Source organism: Chrysemys picta, chromosome 2, assembly GCF_011386835.1.
Source record: "Chrysemys picta bellii isolate R12L10 chromosome 2, ASM1138683v2, whole genome shotgun sequence".
NCBI lineage: Eukaryota > Metazoa > Chordata > Testudines > Emydidae > Chrysemys > Chrysemys picta.
This window is the reverse complement of record NC_088792.1, coordinates 53,476,329-53,496,029: the sequence shown is the minus strand read 5'-3', so window position 1 is coordinate 53,496,029 and position 19,701 is coordinate 53,476,329. Positions and strand designations below refer to the sequence as shown.

The 19,701-nt window shown below is 40.5% G+C and overlaps 1 protein-coding gene across 16 annotated transcripts in view; it reads right to left on the bottom strand.

Annotated features, from left to right (window-relative positions):
* PHF14 (PHD finger protein 14) overlaps positions 1-19,701 on the bottom strand; it is a 267,127-nt gene that overhangs the window by 226,179 nt on the left and 21,247 nt on the right. The window lies entirely within an intron of this gene.

The following is a 19,701-nucleotide window of genomic DNA, read 5'->3' as shown; positions in this document are numbered from 1 at the left end:
CAGACATTTCAAATTGGAGTTCAAGGGTATTTTTACTAGCATTATTGGGAGTTCCCCCTCCCATTAGCATCCAGGACACAAAAGAAGGCATGTTCGTTTGTCCCAAAGAACATTCCAAAGGCCGGGGCACGGGTGGACGGGAGGAGAAAGAGGAATAAAAAGTAAGATGGCCAAGTGGTGACTGCCCACACCTTAAAACAAGCTTTTAATGTTGTTGTTTTTTTAAAATTTGAAGTATTCTACACACATGCACCCCACACCACTGCAAAATAGTCAGCTGTTAGGTGTAATGGTAGAGAGAGGACTTTAGGAGACTTGAGAATGAAAGGAAAATAGCCTTATGAACCAACTCAGGAAAAGTGTTCAAGTATAGAGAGCAGTATGGATGGAAGTGCAGACACTACTGTAGAAGTGGACAAATGACATGTCAAGGTTGGCATAACTGGCAGAGGAAGGGGAGAAAAAGTGGGGGAGAAGGTGGGGTAACATGAAAAGAGATCTGAATGGATAAGTTATGAGAGGCAGTGGTATTCTAGGACTTTTCTAATAGAATTTCCCACGAGATACTACAAAACTGAAAATTGGATGCAGGATTTGTAACTGCACACTGAAAATAGCAAACATCTTATTTGATAAATACACAGAGAACAGATACTCAGAACATTGGTTTTTACTTTACCTTTCCAATTTAAAATTTTAAAATAGATTATGCTCTTTATTGACACTTTATCAAAAATAGCCAGCAAAATTTGAGAGCTGCAAAACAGTTTATTTTATCCATCAACAGAAGTTCGCAACAACATTACAGCCATATAAATGGTCACTGGTAACAGCAATGTGCTGTATAAATAAATCAAGGTTTTAAAAACAAACATACAGTGCAACAGATCTGGCAATTTTATGCAATATATATGAGAAATCATACTGTATTAAGTTTATGCATCATTGTGGGCCAGTGATTATATGTAATTGCCTAGGGGAGAGTGAATACTGCCCTCAAAGAATTAAGAACAGTGAGGGATTATTAGGCAAATTCTCTCAGGATGTAAACACCGCCAGTGAGGTACCAGCACCGGGAGAGGTTTGCACATAGTGGTGGCAAATTGGATTCTCCAGAGACTAACATACAAAAAAAGGACTTTTGGATAAACAGCCTGAATTTAAACGGACTCAGGGCCTTCTTTATGATCCAGCAAACTGACAAAACCTTTTATCCAAGGGGGAGTCCCAGTCCTAAGGGAAGGGTCTAAAGGACTGACTCCTGCCAGAGCTCCTGCTGGAGTCGGGGGGAGGGGAGTGACTTCTGGTAAGTTTTTTTTTTTAAGCATGTGTGTAGGTTTATTGTTTATTTGTTTTCTCTATAATTGCTTTTACCTTAAGAATAAATGTGCTTGTTTAGAAAGACCTGTGTGGTAACGTATAGCAATGGGCAATTACGCAGTTTACAGCCTCTGAAGAGAAAGCAAACCACAGACGCTGGCCATTTAGGCTATCTGGCTTGCTGAGAACAACAGTGTAGGCAAGGAACTTTTCAGTCTGCAAAAAACCCTGGTCAGTAGGGAAAGAAATATAAATCTCCCCTCAAGAGAGATGACTGCAAGGGAGGTGGAGGCCTAAAAGTAAGAGCCCTAGCTGCACCATGTGGGGAAAAACAGAAGCAGTTGCCCTGAATTTTGACAGGTAATATGTATCATATTATAATAGCACAGAATATTTAAAAGTTGTGTACGTGTACTTGAAAGAAATCTAACTTGCCTACAGTTACTTTTTTGGAATGTTACACAAACATGGAATGTTTTTGAAATGTTACACAATCTTCTTTATCCCAAAAATCTCATATATGTATCATGTAAAATTAGGCTCCCAGGTAGGATTTGCAGGGCTCAGGAAATGTAGCAGAAACACCCCCACTGCCACATCAGACCTATAAGGATAGTGTAGGCTTCCTTGTCTACGCTCATTCTCTATTCTTGCCTAAAACAGCAGGGTTAACGGACTATCTCCTTCCATTCTGACATCCCCAAAACAGCACAAATTAAAAGGCTACAGATCAACAGTGGGGAAAATCAAAGCATAAAACATACAAATATATTCAAATCCACCCTCTTCATACAGTTTTAAACTCCTCATAGCTCCTGATTCCCCTTCCACTCCCATCACTAATAAATCACTTAGAATGATCTACTTAACCTCTTCCAACCCATCGCTTCTTTTTCGTAAACAGAGCTTTCTCCACCTTCTACTTACCACATCACATAACCACGTCTACCATTCTCCCTAATCATCACGTGAGCCTACGTTGCCCTTTCCTTCTCCTGCACCCCACTGCCCTCTCCCTTATCAAGACAATAAGTCAACTGTACAGAAGAAATCTGCTCAAGTATTTTACACCATTTGGAATCAAAATTATAAAAAAGGTAAGGAGGGGTCACCAGTTTTTAAATGAAAACATATGTAAAATGCTTATGACAATTATACCAAAGTTCTCCTTAAAATATATATTTTTTTAAAACCCAGTTTAATAATAATTAGTCATAGCTGGATTTTAGTTGGTCTCAAAACATGTCACAGTATTCTCACATTTGTGAGAGTGTCTCCTGCCAGAACAATTAAAGCCTCAGTTACAAAGCTGCTCTAACCATCACGATGCATTCTATGGCCAAAAATTAAATATAATTTCCACAAACTTTTCTTTGTTGCCCAAAGGGCACGCCCTTAAATGCTGTTTATTCAGTTACATTACAGAAACTGGGGAATTTGCATGAGCTCTTCTGACATTTTAGGTTAAAAGAGAATGTTAGAACTGCATTAGTAGTGAGCCACTATTTCCTTTCTGAACACTATTTTTCTCAATTATGAAGCTGCTTAAGATACTCCGACTTTTAAGCAGTGGAATTTTAAAGACCTTCTGTCTTTACTGGAATTTGTCAAGTTAGAGAACATTAACTTGCATTTAATTTTTTCTTTTAAATTTGACTTGTATTTATCTAAGTTCTCAAGCATAAATCATGGTTCATATTAACAAGCATACTTTATACAGTCAAATTAGAAACATGTCCAACAAATTGATGTAGTGTTTACATTAGTATAGTTTTACCATTTTATATTACATTTCACCTTACATATGGTAGCTCTTGGCATTGTAATAAAGCAAACTAATGTTCAGAGATGAGTGGGTTAAAGTTTTAGTTAAAACAGACGTTTCATTAACAGTGCAGAGGTCAATGTGGTGTGTTATAGCTCAGATACTGTACAGATGGACATACTAGGAATACCTAGATAAACAAAACACAGCTGAACAGATCTGTTAGTCTTCTCTGCATCAATTTGTACTTGTCCTCAAACATCCCTCATCATTCACTGCTCAAAGGCACCTAAATTGGAGTCCTTTTGCTTTTATTACTGAAAATTACTTACATCAGAAATTAAAGAATCATGAAACAAGTTTCAAAATTTAGTTAGACTAACGGATTAACTACCCTTGTTTTAAATTTTCCTGCATGAATTATTTTTGTCTCATTTATTTTCAGTTTTGTCACACATTAGGGCCTGGGCAGGTTGAGATGGTATGCTTGTTATTACACTGACCTATATAAATTGGTAGAAAATTTCAGTGAAATAGAAATTTAGGTACAAGCAACTTCCACCAAGCACTTAGGAACATTTGTTTGCAATTAGAGGCCTTGTTTGAAACTGTTAACAGCTGCATTTCCATATCTCCCTGAACTTTTTCAACCGGATCAAGGAGATTTTCTTGTATATATTTCTCATGAAACTTGTTTAATTTATTTCTAGGCAAAACATAACTGAGAATGTTTTGCAGAGATTACTGTCTTTTCTTATACAACCTAGCCATTTATGTAGGTCTGAGAGCAATGGAACAGCTTATGAGAGTGCCTGAATTGTTTGCAAGAATAAACTCTTATCTACAAAAACAGATGAAATCCCAGAATATTTGAAGACAATTTGGTCAGGGGGAAAAGGGGAAGAGGAGGGAGTTTACAGCTGTAAAACAAAGAAAGGTACCATGAATCCTGTCAATGACTTTACATTAGTATAACAAACAAAATCATGATATCTATAGAAACAGAAAACTAAAATACACATTTCCATTCTCCTTTCTGGTTTTACCAATAAAAAAGTAAACATTTTCCTTGTGAATTTAGCTAACATTTCAGAAAAAGCTATGTTTTTACAAGGATATATTCAACTCAAAATTTACATTTTAAAAAGGGACACCATCAACTTAAAAATTATCTACTAGTGTTACAGGATTTCAGCTGAAGGTTAGTGGAAAAAATATTGTTTTCAGTTTACTTTGTTTGTTTACTTTGTGAATATGACATCAGTTGGTGTTTCCCATGCACTGTCAGTACTTAGAAACAAAAGCATTTAATAAAAAAAATAGAAAAATGTGATTGTAAAACCACAAAAAACGATACAGAGAGTCAGGAGGCAGTATAGTACCCAAAATTATTTTTGAGTTTTGTTTATAAAAAAAGATCAAATTTCAAGTTGTGGGTAACAACCAAGTATCATTACTGTAAACCAAAGATGTGAATGGCACATATCACATGTTCCCTAACTTGTGAGCCAAACTACTAAACACAATAAATAGGGGGAGTATTTCTATCATGAGTCCTTTTTTCCCCTGCATGAATTCTGCTGGCAGACTAAGAATGTCACAGGTACCTTTGAAGTTAGGAAAGTGGACATAACAAATGACAAGTCCACAAATGCAAATGAGTATAATTTATTCCACAGTTGCAGAAATAAAAGGTGATCATAATAAAATTATACAAAAAATATTTTGGAAAGAACTATGGGATCCCTCTAGGATGAATGGTGACATTTACTGCTTAAAGAACATAATCTTATTCACTTAAATTCGTTTTATTACATATCTACACGTTTAATATAATTTTAGTTAATACTCTAATTCTAATATTCTTTTATTAGATAAGTATAACTGAAAAATAAGTCATACTTTGATTAATAAATCTCATTGCTAGTAAAGTAAAAATATAAACTTTGTTTTTTTTCACATCATCATAAAAACATGAATTTGTGTTTTACCACCCCAGAGTCCACTTTCCTAATTCTGATGCTTCAGACGAAGATGAAAAATCCCATTAACTTTACTGGCCAATTATGAAATTCTATACATAGACACAAAAATCATCTTTCATTTCTGAACTAATCAGCAAATTCCCCAAAGCATGGTATTTAACCTCTCATAAAAATTATCCAACCAATAAGAACAGCTATAATATAATAAACAAGATAAAAATGATATTCACATGTGATATCTATGGACTAAACACCACAAAAACATTTAACAAATCAAAATATGTTACTATGGTAACTTCAAATAACAAAAATCTTGTACAAACTATTAAAATCAGATCCTCCAAAAATAGGTATTAATGCAGTTCATCTGTATAGCAAATTGTCTGGAGACAACTGTGCTCATTTTGAGTAAAAGACATGAATCACCCTAAGTCTTTACCAATGTTACAGTTAATTAATGGGTTCAAATACAAATTGCACCCTTCCTTTTGCAGCTTATATTTATTAATAAAAATAATTCCTAAAACACTCACTAATACAAAGTTAAAATATCAATCACAGCTTATGGTCTTGAAGACACCAATTATTTAACAACTTAGATTACGTATGTGTTTCTTGCCCAAATTCTGTTCTGTTTTCAGAGGAAAAAGTAAAGTAATAGGCCCAAAAGTGGTCTTGAGCACCCACAATTCTTGTATAGGTCAAGGGGAGTTGCTGACATGATAAGCACCTCTCAAATTAAGTCCTAAGACCCCAAACCTTCATACATTTAAATATGTAAGTAACTTTAATTACACGAATAACCCCATTCAATTCAACAGGATTATACAGAAGAGTAAAAAGTTACTCATATGCTTAAGTGTTTGTCAGCCTGGGGACTAAACAGGCTAGTGTAGCTCTACCACGGGATGTCCCAAGTGAAGCTACCGCAGGCCTGAACAGCAAATCATAACATACCTATCTCTTGCTTTAAAAGTGTAGGGTGGTGGCAAAGTTGATTGAGTTCAACATTTAAAAAAAAAAAATCTTAAACAATTTCAGTTTATATAGAAAAGAAAAAGTGCAACCAATAATGGATGTGTTCATATACTTCCAATCTAAAATTTATGCAAGTCTATATGTAAACTCTGTTGGTACTGCAAGGTTTGTTAGCTTCGATTCTAAAAGTCAAAATTTTATGTAGCTCTACTTTAAAATAATATATTTTAAATTAGCAAAAAGCAGTTCAGGAAATTGCTACTTAATTTTTCTGCAAAAACAAAAGTGTTGTTATTGCCACTAGCAATTACATTTTGTTCCGGCAAGAAATATTCAAGGCAATACGATATTTCTATATGACGTCTCAATCTCTGAAAATTCACCTATTGCTCAGCAGGCAACTATATTTTGCATTATAATAATGCAATAAACAGCAGAGGACTTATTAAAAATTAAATTCGGCTACTTTTCAAGTAAGATGGATCAGTTAATATTTTTGTTTGCAGAGCAGTTAAACTACTGAATTCTGCAATTATATGGCAATACGATTTGTTGGTTTGGTTCATTATCCATTGACTAGCATAAAATAGTAACAATGCTTTAACTCCTCTAGTGACAGAATTAGAATTTTCCATAGTAAACTAAAACTAACTTCAGGAAATTAAGCAACAACATAACAGAAATTTTAAAAAAATATTAGTCTTCCATTCCCATGCAACACTCATCAGTAAGATTAAAAAATATGAGACAATATACTAGAGGTGTGTTAATATATCCGCTACCATAGCTAAAAACATTTATTACTGATACCGTACATTAAATTATACTACTTTTTTATTTAGTGTGATACCAGCTTTAAATAAAAATTCAAAAAAAAAATCAACAAATAAAATGCTTTAAAAAAAAAAAGTAGTTTTAATATATTAATCCAGTAAATGACATTGGAGGTTATGTCTGGGCAATAACTTTAATATACAGAATGCAGTACAGCCCAGTATAAATTGTTTACTAGAGTTGATGAATGTAACCTCTTTCTGCCTGTAGAATACCCCTGAGCAGACTGTGATTTCCTCAAATTTGATTATTCAAAATTACTCAACGGTATTCAGGGGTGGCATATTTTACCATATGGATTGATGACAATCAGTTTCTTTCAAACATTTAATGCTTTTTCAGCAGTGGCATCTAGTTATCAGATTTCCTTTACTAACAAATTTGCTTATCAATCTACTAATAAATTAACATTTTAACCTCCTCGATATCATCTTGTTTTGACTGAGAGATGTTGCCTAATTAAATTTGGTAATAAAGTCATGTGCCTGGGGTACTTATGCTAACTCTTTCTAGCATTACGAATGCATTTCTAATAATTATTTTCTTCATCATGTGCTGGCCAAACTTCATTTATGTAACAATGTAAATTTAACTCCCTCTGCCAAGTAATTACATCACACATTTGTTCATGTTTCCTGAGCCAGACATATTTTCTTAACATAAGCTGAACTCAGTGACAGCCTTGGTAATTTTAAAATAAATATATTAGCCACAAGGAGGCGTTCAACCTTTTTGTTAACTACATCTTGCAAAAGCTCTGCAGAATATTGATGTAATCGGTAAGAGGGCAGCTGTTACTGAGAGAGAATGCACTAGGTTATCATTAATCACTGCTGATAAATACACTGAAAGAATCTTGTCCACAACAGAGGAAAATGAAGGGAAGTCAACTCTCAGAAATACATTTCAGCCAGAGACTTGTGTGTACACTCAGGCAAATAAAGCTACACAGCAGGGATGGAACTATACAATACAGAATATCTGTTCTGCGGATATTATTATGACTCTATATCTAGGACACTGTTTACTATGAAGACGCAGAAATGCCATCCACCCACATCAATGGGTGGGGGAACTTGACAGGACCAGTGTTGAAAGGGGGCCAGTCCCAGTAACAAGGAAGGGAGACACTCACCAAGCGACAATAGGTAGCGCTTCCCTCGGGAGTCTCTTGCACCCATTGTCCAGCTATAGGGTTGCCAACTCTCCAGGAATTAAAGACTGTGTCATATGATGAAACGTCCAGGAATACATCCAACCAAAATTAGCAACCCTCTAGGGGAGGGGGTGCTAACTGGCCAGCATTCCGAGCTCTCAGGATTAGCCCAGTTCAAGAGCCATGGGGACCATCTTTCAGATCTCTTACAGCAGAGAAAGGGTTAACTAACTAGGTTCCACCAGCAACAGCAGTCCTCAATATTCCTTACCAGCCATCCTCTGATTCTGGGGCCCTTTTCCCCATGAGCAGTGGATCTGTCCCAATGGGAGGGAGTCAGTCCTGTCTCACTGCAGGCAGTTATACCTCTGCCCCCATCCCAGCATAGGGGCTCTGCCTGTTATCAGGGCAGGAGCCTCCTTAGGGAGGAAGTCAATGCTTTCCATCCCCTCCCTGCTCGAAGGGGGTTGGCTGAGAGTTACATGGGGAAGCTGGGATCTGAAGCGGTATAGCCCCACTCAGGCCTGCAACTGGGGCCTCGCCCTATCCCACCACCCACTTGTGGGGGGAGGAGTCCAATAGCCACATGGCACTGCTACAGAGGCTGGGAGTGACCCTCCTTGGAGCCATGTTTGTTGCCACACCTCTCCATACTGCTCCGAGGGAGGAGGGGGCACGTGGTGACGTGGTACTGCTTCAATGGCTGGGAATGGCCTTTGTTCTGTGTTCCTAGGCTGCCCAGCTCTAGGGAAAAAAATCACTCTTCCTGGTCGCTACCTGCAGGGATGGGGGAGATTGGCTGAGGCTCACATGGCACCTCTACAGTGGCTGGGAAGGGCTTAGTGGCCCTTCCAGGGCAAGGTCTTTTGGATCAGCCCACACCTCTCCCACTACTGTCCAGGGAGAGGGGAGGGGATCACAGGGTGCCACTACAGCAGCTAGGGGGAGGGCAGGCAAGTGTTCCCAAGCAGCCCTGTCGGAGCTGGGTCTGTTACCTTCTCTCTACACTCCCCCATAAGGAGATGCCACTGGAGTACTGTGGCTGCTGCGGGAGTGCACTGCTCCTTCTCTCTGGCTGCATCCCCTCCCACCCCATGTCCAGCTCTGGTGGGGGAAGAGGAGGGCTCCCAGGATCTTGGCCACAGGTAGGGCCAGCAGGCTCCTGCTCCAGGAGCCGCCCTGAGGGAGCCAGGTAGAGCACCCAGTCCCTTCCACCCCATTCCTTCCCACCAAGGTGAGGCAGTAAGCGTCGGGGCATAGGCAGCAGCGGTTCCCTCCTGCAGGCAAGGAACCAATCCTGCCCTAACAGAGGCTCTGAGAGTTGTGGCTTCAGAGGTGGGTAAGTGTTATTTGGGCAGCCTTGCCAGGGAACAGTGGGCTTGGAAGCACAATCCCTAGAGTGAAAATGTGCTCAGTCTTCCCAGGAAAAGAGCTCAAATGAGAATCCATGGCCTGCAACAACTGCAGAAGGAAAGTCACAAACGGAGGATTGCAGCTGGGTAACAGCCGGGACCTCAGCAGGGACAGTTCACTGTGTAGATGGTGCTGAGTCACAGGATTGCACTCCTCCTGGATGGGATCCTGAACCCTCATACAGGAGGCCCAAATAATGAATTCAGGCTCTGAGTTTGCAGAAAGTAAAGGTCCAAGCCTTATTGAGGATGATGAGAAGTGGGTGAGCAGCCCGGGGCCTCATTCCCATAACCTGCCAAGAGTCCAGCAGGTATCCTCAGGATGCGACGGTGTATTCTCCCGTAGCCCGCACATACTAATAGAGGGGATCGCAAACTTCGGTGCTCGGGGGAAAAGGGTGGTGGCTCAGAGTGCTTATCCCTTGGACTTCCCCCCTCCCCAAAGGGGCATGGGGTGACCTAGTAAGATAACTGGCATTGGTGGCCCAGAGATTGGCAAAATAGTCCCCTCTCAGAGGAGTGGCGACACTCACAGGTTAGGGGTGAAAGTCATGTACCACAAAGGAAAATTGAGCAATTAGGGAGCCCCTCCTCCCCCTTCACCAGGTGGCAACATTCCTAACAAAACAGGCAGGAAACACAGCAGTTAATGCCACTAGAGCTTATGTGGGATCCAACTGCCCACTTGGGAATCATCTGTCTAAAGGGGTTAAGGAAAAGGTTGGAAAGGGAATGTGTGGATGTATTTACCTTGCTGTTCAGGGAAGAGCAGACGGAGGAGGGAGTAAATAGCATAAAAAATTTTGAGGACAAACCCTGCAGCATTAAGGTGACTCAAACTCTTGAACTGGTCTGTATCCTTACACATTTATGTGAGTATAATTAGTGTTAGGAGCCCCGAGAGGTGTATTTCCTTCTTCCAGTACAAGGACTTAGTAGGAGGGCTTATGCTACTATGGTGAGGTAGCATGGTTCAGGTATTACACGGAATTAAGAAAGAAGGCAGCAGGGGAACCAGATTTACCATGGGGTAAAACAGAACTTTGGTTGTATGTATGACCCTTAGCACCCCGCCCAGATGCCATTCACAAAAAGCAGATTGCCAGTTCCAAAATCTTCTTTTTAAAAACACGGATATAAAAGCCAATGGGTACTTTGGATTAATGATAGGAAACGTTTTCACAACCATTGCTGTGAGATGTGCTGGAGTCAGCATAGCACACTCTCCTGGTAGGTAAGTCAAGGATAGTTCCTGCAGGGCTGTAGAAAAGGGGGGGGGGGGGGGGTCTGCAAGGTCCCAGTTCTTCAGGAGATGCTACATGGAAAGGCAACCATGAAAAAGGCTCCTTCTCCAATTAACCTACAGAGTTACGAAATTTGTTATTGAACTACTCTAGCAAAAAAGCTTATTTATGGAATGGATTTTCAGCTGGTTTTCAAATCCCATATGAAGGCATGAGATGCCACTTGTGGACAAAAAAGTCCACTAAAGGCTTCGAAGATAAAGAAAAGGGAGAGCGCACCTTGGAGGTGGCAGGTCCCTTCTCATACATTCCAATACCAAAATTTCACATCTCTTCTAAATGTGGTAGCAATGGCGGCAAGGGGAGGGAACATAGACTTTCCATCACCTGTTCAATCCCTGGAGCTCAACAGTAAAGTGATTATATTGCCCTCCAGCTGTATTCAGTGAGACAGTCCTTATTTGATGCTGCGGGTAGCCATGCTTAAGGAGTGTAGTCCTAGGGTGATGTTGGCAAAATGCAACATGAGGTCTGCATTCAGATTGCTTCCAGGGTATCCCAGGTGCTTTAACTTGTTTGAATTTCAGTTTGAAGGCCATTATTATTTTGATAAAGCTGTGCCCACGGGATACTTGGTGTCATGTGTCAATTTCAAAAGATGCAGCTCCATGTTGGAGTGGGCAATACTTCCCCGCACTGGACAGGCCAGTCTTGGGGACAATCTCAGTATCTTCTTATTTGCAAGAAGATTAGGGATAGGTAACTGCAAATACATGCTTCAGGTATTTCAGAACCTAGTCAACAGCCTTGGGGTCCCCCTTGCCACAAAAAAAACAGAAGGCTCTTCTCAAAGTTTAACATACATGGGAATTGAACTGGACTCAGTTTGGGGTTTCTAGGTTTGTGACCAAGAGCACCCCTACACGCTACTGTAATAATCTCTGTACAAAATATACCTTGTGAGCTATCATTTGAAAACTAATAACTAGCTGTTCAATGATATCATGCTGAAGTGTATGCAGCAACATTATGTGTAAAGTTATGAATTCCCCCCCCATGATGATGTTAGCACATGTTCAAACCCACACAACCCTGACTAGGCAAAAGTTGTCAAACAGGTCTATCATCAACAAAGAAATGTACAACTAACTCAATCTACATACAAGTAGAGCCCTACTAAATTCAGATCCATTTTGATCAATTTTACGGCCAGAGGGCTTTTAAATTGGTAAATTTCAGGTTTTCAGATGTTTAGGTCTGAAATTTTACAGTGTTGTAACTGTTGGCGGGGGGGGGAGAGAGAGAGGAGGTCACAAAGTGGTCACCCTCACTTCTGCGCTGCCTTCAGAGCTGGACTCTGAAGGCAGCCATCACAGAGCTTCCTGCAGCCAGGGGAGGTACCCAGAGATGAGTCTGATCTCCCTCCCTCTTTCTCCCCCACAGAACAGCAATGCAGGGAAGAGGAAGTCCTGTCCCTCCCCAGCTCAACAGACTAGCAACTGGAACCCAGTGAATAGTAGGAACTCCCAGCTGGGGCACCCCCAGCTCTGCACCTCCCCTCCAATAGCTAGATTTCACGAGGGAAGGTCTACTCTCGCAGTCCGTGGTTTTCATGCTGTGCATTTGGTAGGGCCCTACATACAAGTAATAAACAGGGCTCTTGAGACAGCAAAAGGGTGAAATGGCAGGAGACAACACAAATCTGCATACATAGGGGAGAAGAAAGCATGGTGGCACCTTTACCACAGACTCCACGTGGCTTTCTTTCCTGTTTGAAGGCTAATCCTCAAACAGAGTTTATTCAAAGGGTGATTGGACTATAAAAGTGATTTGCAAAGAACACCACAAGGCATCTCTCTCCTCTCCCTTCCCCTACCCACACTTCCATGTAAGATTACAAAGGAACCAGCTCTCTGACTTTGTGGGGGGAAATTCTAACCTTAGAATTTGGTCAGCCGTGTTGCTGGAAATATGCGGTAGGGATTTTTACTTTGAACCAAGTCTAGCTTGTTGAGTTTTGGCTACTAGAAAGCATTTTATTTTTCTTGTAACGGTTTGTAACTTTAATACCTTATACTTGTACTCACTTAAGACGTAGCTCTGAAGTTCAATATATAATATATGACAAAAAAATATTTGTGGCGTTGATACCACCAACAGGGGATACAGAAAGATAATTAAACTAAGTTCCTTAAAAACTACTCTTTTGGAGAAGTCACTGAAAGATCAAGAAAAATCAGCACAGGTCTACACAGAATTATTATTATTGTTCAGAAGTGACAATTTTATAACTAAAAATACTTTAAGTAGACTGAAACTAAAGATATCACTTGAAATTTCTAGAAATAAAAAGGTGGGTCAAGAATCAGGTGACCTCACTATATTAGCTTTCTATCTTAAATATAATGAATCAAAAGAAGCGTTGGCAACTGGATCTACCAGGAATGTGTACACAGCAACCCACTTTAGAAGACTTCAAAACAATCAAGTGGAAACTTGGAACAGAAGTGACATATCACAAAAAAATATTTATGAAGGAAACTGGTTAACACTAACTTAAAGAACCAAAATAGGAATCTTCATTGCTTATATCACCATATCAACCTGAAAAAAATCCACACTGGCAACTCTCAGAACAAATGTACCAATATATAAGGAAGAGACCTACGAGCACCTAAAGAGGGCAAAAAACTATGAAAACAAAGATACAGAGAGGGAACAGAATAGAAAAATGCAATTAAAAGATCTGGAGGTAAGATGGCAGATGTGTCAATTTGCTATAGTAAGAGTGCAATTTCATTTTTTTTTTTAAATCAAAGAAACTAAAAACCCTGTAAAACTGCACAGCTAAGCTGAAGTATTTGATTCACATTATAAATTATGATGCTTAAAGACAAGTTTTTGTAACTTCACAACCACACAATCATCTTTCAAAATTTCTCCTCCAAATACTGTTTCTGCTTCTCTCCTCTTCCCACCACTAGTAGTAACACTAATTGCTAATAGTCAATCTAATTTTACCAGCCAAATACACCTTTAATTAAACATATAAAACGGTGCATAACATTTTATAATCGAACCTTGCCATTTGGGGGGGGGGGGGAATAGCTTTATTAGACATCATACAAGCTGAAATAACTAACTGCAATTAAGTCCCATCCAATTAACACTCGTGGAAAAACTGGCTTCCAGTTCTATATACTACATTTTTAGTTAATCCAGTTGCATGTAACATTTTGGCAGCCAGGCCAAAGACTCACCAGTTCATCTTTACAACAGAAAGATTATAAAGGAGTTTTCTATTGCAGGCTTACAAATAGGCTTAATGTACTAGAATCCATCCCTATGTGAGGACAAGGTTCTTGATAAGAAAAAAAAAAATAGGCTTTGTGCAAACTCGGTACTAACGCTTAAAATATTTATCTCACAAGGCTGCTCCAGTCTGTCACTAGAAACAGAACTTTGAGATGATGTGCACCAGTATCATTACAGAGTAACTATTCTAGCTGTAGTAGACAATCACATAAAGACCCAGATTTAGAGTCCTAAAATTAGTCAGAAGAGGAAAATGTATAACCTACTACTCCCAAAAATTGAGAACATTTTCTGCTGTTAAATCTCTATTAACATAAAAGCGTAATTTATTTATTTACCTCTTAGAAAGGAGGATAGACAACAGTGGAGGACATGTAACTACTATATAGTAATTTAAGAATACTGAGATATAATAATTTTATTAACACTGTATGTGACCTGGTCAGTGAGGTGACGCTATTGTAAAATTGGGTTATAAGACTTTCCTGTGTGATTAATGTATTGGTCAGGCTTTATTATGTGAATAAGGAACTGTGGGGAAAAACAAGCAGGAAAATTAACGCACACTAAGAGGCTATTTACACGACAATGGCACACTTCTAGGCTCCAAACGAAGAGACAGAGAAGTTATTCACATTATACAATAATTGGAGTTTTTCCAAGAGGTGTCCCACTCTATTTCAGATGTGAATATGCCCCTCCACTTTTGATTGCAGATTTTTGGTAGCAGTGCTGGTTTGACCTGGGCATGTGCTCTACATACCCAGATGCTGTGCAGCAAGGATATATAGGGTTGTGGTTGAATGCCCTCAGTTCCTTCTCTACCACAGAGTCCCAAAGAAAATTCCAAAGCAGAGGGGAAGGAGGGCAGGTAGTGGAGCACCCATAGGGACACACCTAGAAGAACTCCAGTTACTGCACAAGATAAATAACATCTCCTTCTTTGAATAGCCTCCCTATGGGTGATTCTCTTCGGGAGAACTTTGAGGACAGATTCCAATACTGAAGAATGAACTGCACTGACAACCGCAACATCTGATCTGGAGGCATGAACCAGAGCATAATGGTTGGAGAAGAAAGAGAGGTCCAAGCTGCAGCTCTACAGATTTCAGTAACTGGAACATCTTTGAGTAATGCCAAAAACTAAGACTATGATCTTGCAGAAGAAGCTACTACTCTAGGAGGTTGAATGTCAGCAGAATCATAACATCCAATAATACCCTCCAGGATCCATCTAGGTGAAGATGGCAGATCTCTTGGATAGGTCTGCAATTGAAACAAAGAGTCTAGAAGACTTTTGAAATGGTTTGGCTTTATCCAGATAGAAGGCTAATAGCCTTCTGACATCTCAGGTATGGAAGGCAGCTTCTTGTATAGTTTGATGCAGTTTGGGGAAAACAACTAGGAGATGAATGGACTGATTAATAGGAAATTGAGGTGACAACTAAAGTAGAAACTTGGGATGTGACTGTAACAATACCTTTTCCTTGAAAAACACCATAAAAAGGAGGGTCTGCCATTAAAGCTCCCTGTTCTCCGTTCCTCCAGGCTGTAGTGATGGCCACTAAAAAAGCTGTTTTCATGGATGAATGAAGCAACAAAACATGTATCTACTGGCTTAAAGAGGTGTTTTGTAAGGTGATGAAGAACCTGGTTCAAGTCCCATACTGGAGTAGGTTCTCTAATCTGAGGCAAAAGATTCCTTGGTCCTCTGAGAAATCTTGAAGTTGTCGGATAAGCAAAGATCAAAAAACCCTCCACAGACAAGTGGAAGGCTGTAATAGCTACCAAATGAACCTCGATGGAACTCAGAGAGACCGGAGGTCTTTAATTCCAACACGTAGTCAAGGATTGTAGGAACAGAACAGTGAGCAGGAGAGACTTTCAACGGGTGCATCAGTAGTGAAATCTCTTCAAGTTCAGAAGATAAGTATTTCTGACATACGTCTTTCTCCTGTTTAATATATAATGCACTTCTGCTGCACAAGAAGTCTCTATCCCTGAGAACCATCTAGGAACCACACCAGAACTTCCAGACTGGGGTGAAGCATCTCTCCAGCATGCGGAGACAACAGATGGCAGCTAGTTAGAAGTCTTGTCGGTGGACGATAAGCATGTCAAATGAGGCAAGGAGACCAAACTTGTCTCTATCAGTTCAGTACAAATAAAATGATCGTGGCGTTTTGTTTGATTTTGTTCAGTACTTTCAAAAAGAACCGGTGTTGGTGCATATGCATAAAGAAGACCTCCCATCCACAAGATGAGGAAGGCATCCCCCCAGTGATTAAGGGTCTAGTCCCCCTCTTGAGAAAAATTTCTTGCACCTTGTGCTGGTGGCAGTCAAAGAGGTCTATCTCAGGAAATCCTAAAGTTAAGAATATGTTGTTGGGAACTAGACTAAAGAGTCCTCATTTGTAATTTGGGGATAAGTGACTGCTGAGGTCATTGGCTATGATGTTCTGAATAAAAGGAAGGTAAGACACTGAGATGACTACTTTGTGGGCTATGCACCAATTTCAGAGTTTTACTGCTTTGACATAGAGGGAGTGGGAACATGCCCCTCCCTGACAATGGATATCAAACATGCAGGCCATGTTGTCTGTTATGAACCTGACTGATTTGGTTCTGATCAGAGGAAGGAAATGGAGGCAAGCATTTCTGACTGCTCTCAAGTCTAGACGGGTAATGTGGAAAAGCTGCTCTTGGGATGATCGTTTGCCCTGGATCCTGAGGCCCTATTTCCCCAAAAGGGAAATATCTGATGTTATCACAAGAGTAAGGGGATATTCAATAAATAGGACTCCTGCACAGACCTTGAAAAGATCCTTCCATCAGTTGACTGACTGTAGAAGCCAGATGGGTACAGACACCCTCTTGTCCAGACTCCACTTGTTCGGTATATGGACTATCCTGAACCATCCCCAGAGCCATTAAAAGAGGAAACTTGGCATTTTGGGTTACAAAAACACAAACCGTCATGTGCCCCAATAGTTGGTGACAGTTCCTTACAGAGAGTTGAGGGCTGAGCTGAATACTTCAGATGAGATTCTTTAGGGTGAGAAATCTGTCAGTAGGTAGGTAAGCCCTTTCTACCACTGCATCCAAAGAAGCCCCATGGAAAACTGTCCACTGTACTGGTGTCAAAGTGGACTTCAAGATTTAGTTAGACGCCTAATCTGTGGAATAAGAAGCTTGTCGTTTGAACTGCCAACCATACCTCTTGATAAAATTGGCTCCCGAGAAGCAAACATTGAGGGAAAGAACACAATTAGCTGCTCATGTTCTCATTTAGGGCTATCACTGCCATGATCTTTGAGAATAGCCTTGAGGCAGAGGAAAGGCCAAACAGAAGCACAAGGTACTGGAAGTGGTCAATTATGCAGCGAAGGCAGCTCTTGTGAGGAGGGGTGAATTGTGACATGAAAATACATGTTCTGAAGGTGAAGTGTCACAAAGCAATCTGGAATTATTGCTGCAAGTGTCATCATCCAGAATTATTGTTGTTTCACATAAGTGTACAGACATCTAAGATCCAATATTGGTCTCCATCCCCTATTCTTTTTGGGAATGAGAAAGTAGTTGTAATAGAATACCTTTCCTTGTGTTAAGCTGGAAATGGTTCTGTGGCCCCTAAGCATAGGCTAGAGATGACTTCCTGTCTCAGAAACTTATTGTGAGATGGATCCCTGAAAAGAGACAGGGAAAAGATGGACGTGAAATGGATGGAACCACCAAAACCTACTTTTCTGATATTATGCTCACCCATGCTGGATTGGGAGAGGCAGTACCTAAAGTGGGGGAGAAAGGATGTAATGGTGCAAATGTTGATTCTTCCTGAGTAGATGGTGTGAACTCATCTACTCAGGAAGAACCCAGAGATCCCAATTAGGCCACTGAGGGAGCCCATAAGGCAAAGGAAGCTGCATCCATCGTTGGTCATCCCAAACGGCTGATAGTCAAGATGGCCTGTCCCCAGCTGAACTTCTCTCAGTATGGACAGGAGAATGGGGTCTGGTAGAGTAGATGGAAATTCCTGCACAGAAACGTGCACGTCAGATGAATCATCAACATGTTCCAGAGGACAATAGGTATTTCACTGTAAATGGATGATGTCGGTGACGTAGGCCTTGATGAGAAGCACTGAGTCAGTGACCCAGACAATCTCAGAGCAGAAAATTGGATATTACCAGAAAATAGGGATTTCAGTTCATTCAAAACAAGATATCATCTTGGGTACTTAAATTCCCAGGTTACCGATGATATGCAAACAGAAGTTGGATGGAATTCTGTAAAAACTGTCGTTGGTACCAAGGCAGAAGAAAATTGACATCCAGTCTCAGACTGTACCAGCAAAGTAATCTGCAGAACCAGCACTAAAGGTACAGGAGAGACTTTCAGAGTAGATTTCTTAGAAGCAGAATGTTTGCTGGAGTAGACAAAGTAAGTGGAGAAGCAAGCACAGTCACTGATGTCACAGGGGACTTCGGTATCAAATCTGGAGTAGCGAGCTGAATCTTAAATGAAGCCTAAGATGATCTTGCAGTACTGGAGCTACTTGGAGCCTCAATGAAACTCTCTTTGAGATCTAAGGTCTCCAGAAGCTTAAATTGATAAACAGAGATTTTTTTTTTTGTAGGAGACTTAACTCTCCTGCCCCTTTTAATGGCATTCCCAGTCTTGCTACATGAAGCTCTTGATACCAGGGACGTAGAGGAAGCTCATATAACCCTCAAAGCTCTTGGTGACCAAGACTTAGAGGTAGGTGGGACCACAGCTATGTACCTCAAGGCCCTCAGTGACCAGGATCCTGAGGTAGACATGGAACTAATTGTGCTTGGAAGCCAGTGTATGGGGAGATTCTCCAAACCCATGTCAGAAGCTTGTCTTAAGGCTTGCTCCATCATCAGTAATTTGAATTTGATCTCCCTGTTTTTTTCCTGAGATCAGCTCCTCCTTCAAAAGCAGATCTTACACTTACTGGGGATATGGGTGTCTCCCAATTGGTGAAGGCCCCCATGAATACTCATCACTGACCAGAACAGATTCCCAACTGGAAAGACACCACTTAAAGCCTACGGATCCTGGCATGCTCTAGAACAGCCTCTAGGCTGGGAAAAGCTAAGAGAAAAGGGGACCCCCAAAACAAATTAAGCTAACTATACTAGAACTAAATCTAAGGAGGTGTAACCTCAATGCTCCATCTCAGGCTCAACAGCAGTTGAGAAGGAACTCAGGGTGGTTCACCTGTGCAACCCTATATGTCCTCACTACGGGACACAAGGATGAATAGGCTCATGCATGGGCTGAACAGGCACTGCTATAAAAAAAAAAAAAAAAAAATCTCTGATCAAAGGCTCAGGGACACATGCACACCTAAAGTGGAGTACCCATAGAAATCTACTCAAAAAAGAAAACTGTTTTGCCAAGCTAGTGTCCTTTTGATCATTAGGATCCCAAACAGTAACAGCTGAAAAGTTGGGTCTTCCCCAGATCTAGGGAATGGAAAGCCTTGGGGTGAAGCAAGCACAGTCACTGTATTAACCATTAGTTACTATCCCACTCTCACCACCAAATATGTCAGAGCTACAAGACTAACTGCACCTCTGACCCCTCTCCCACTCATCTTTTAGAGTGTTCCCTCCTCAGGTCTCAGGCCTCAAGCTATCAGCCCTCTCTCAGGGTAGAATCACAT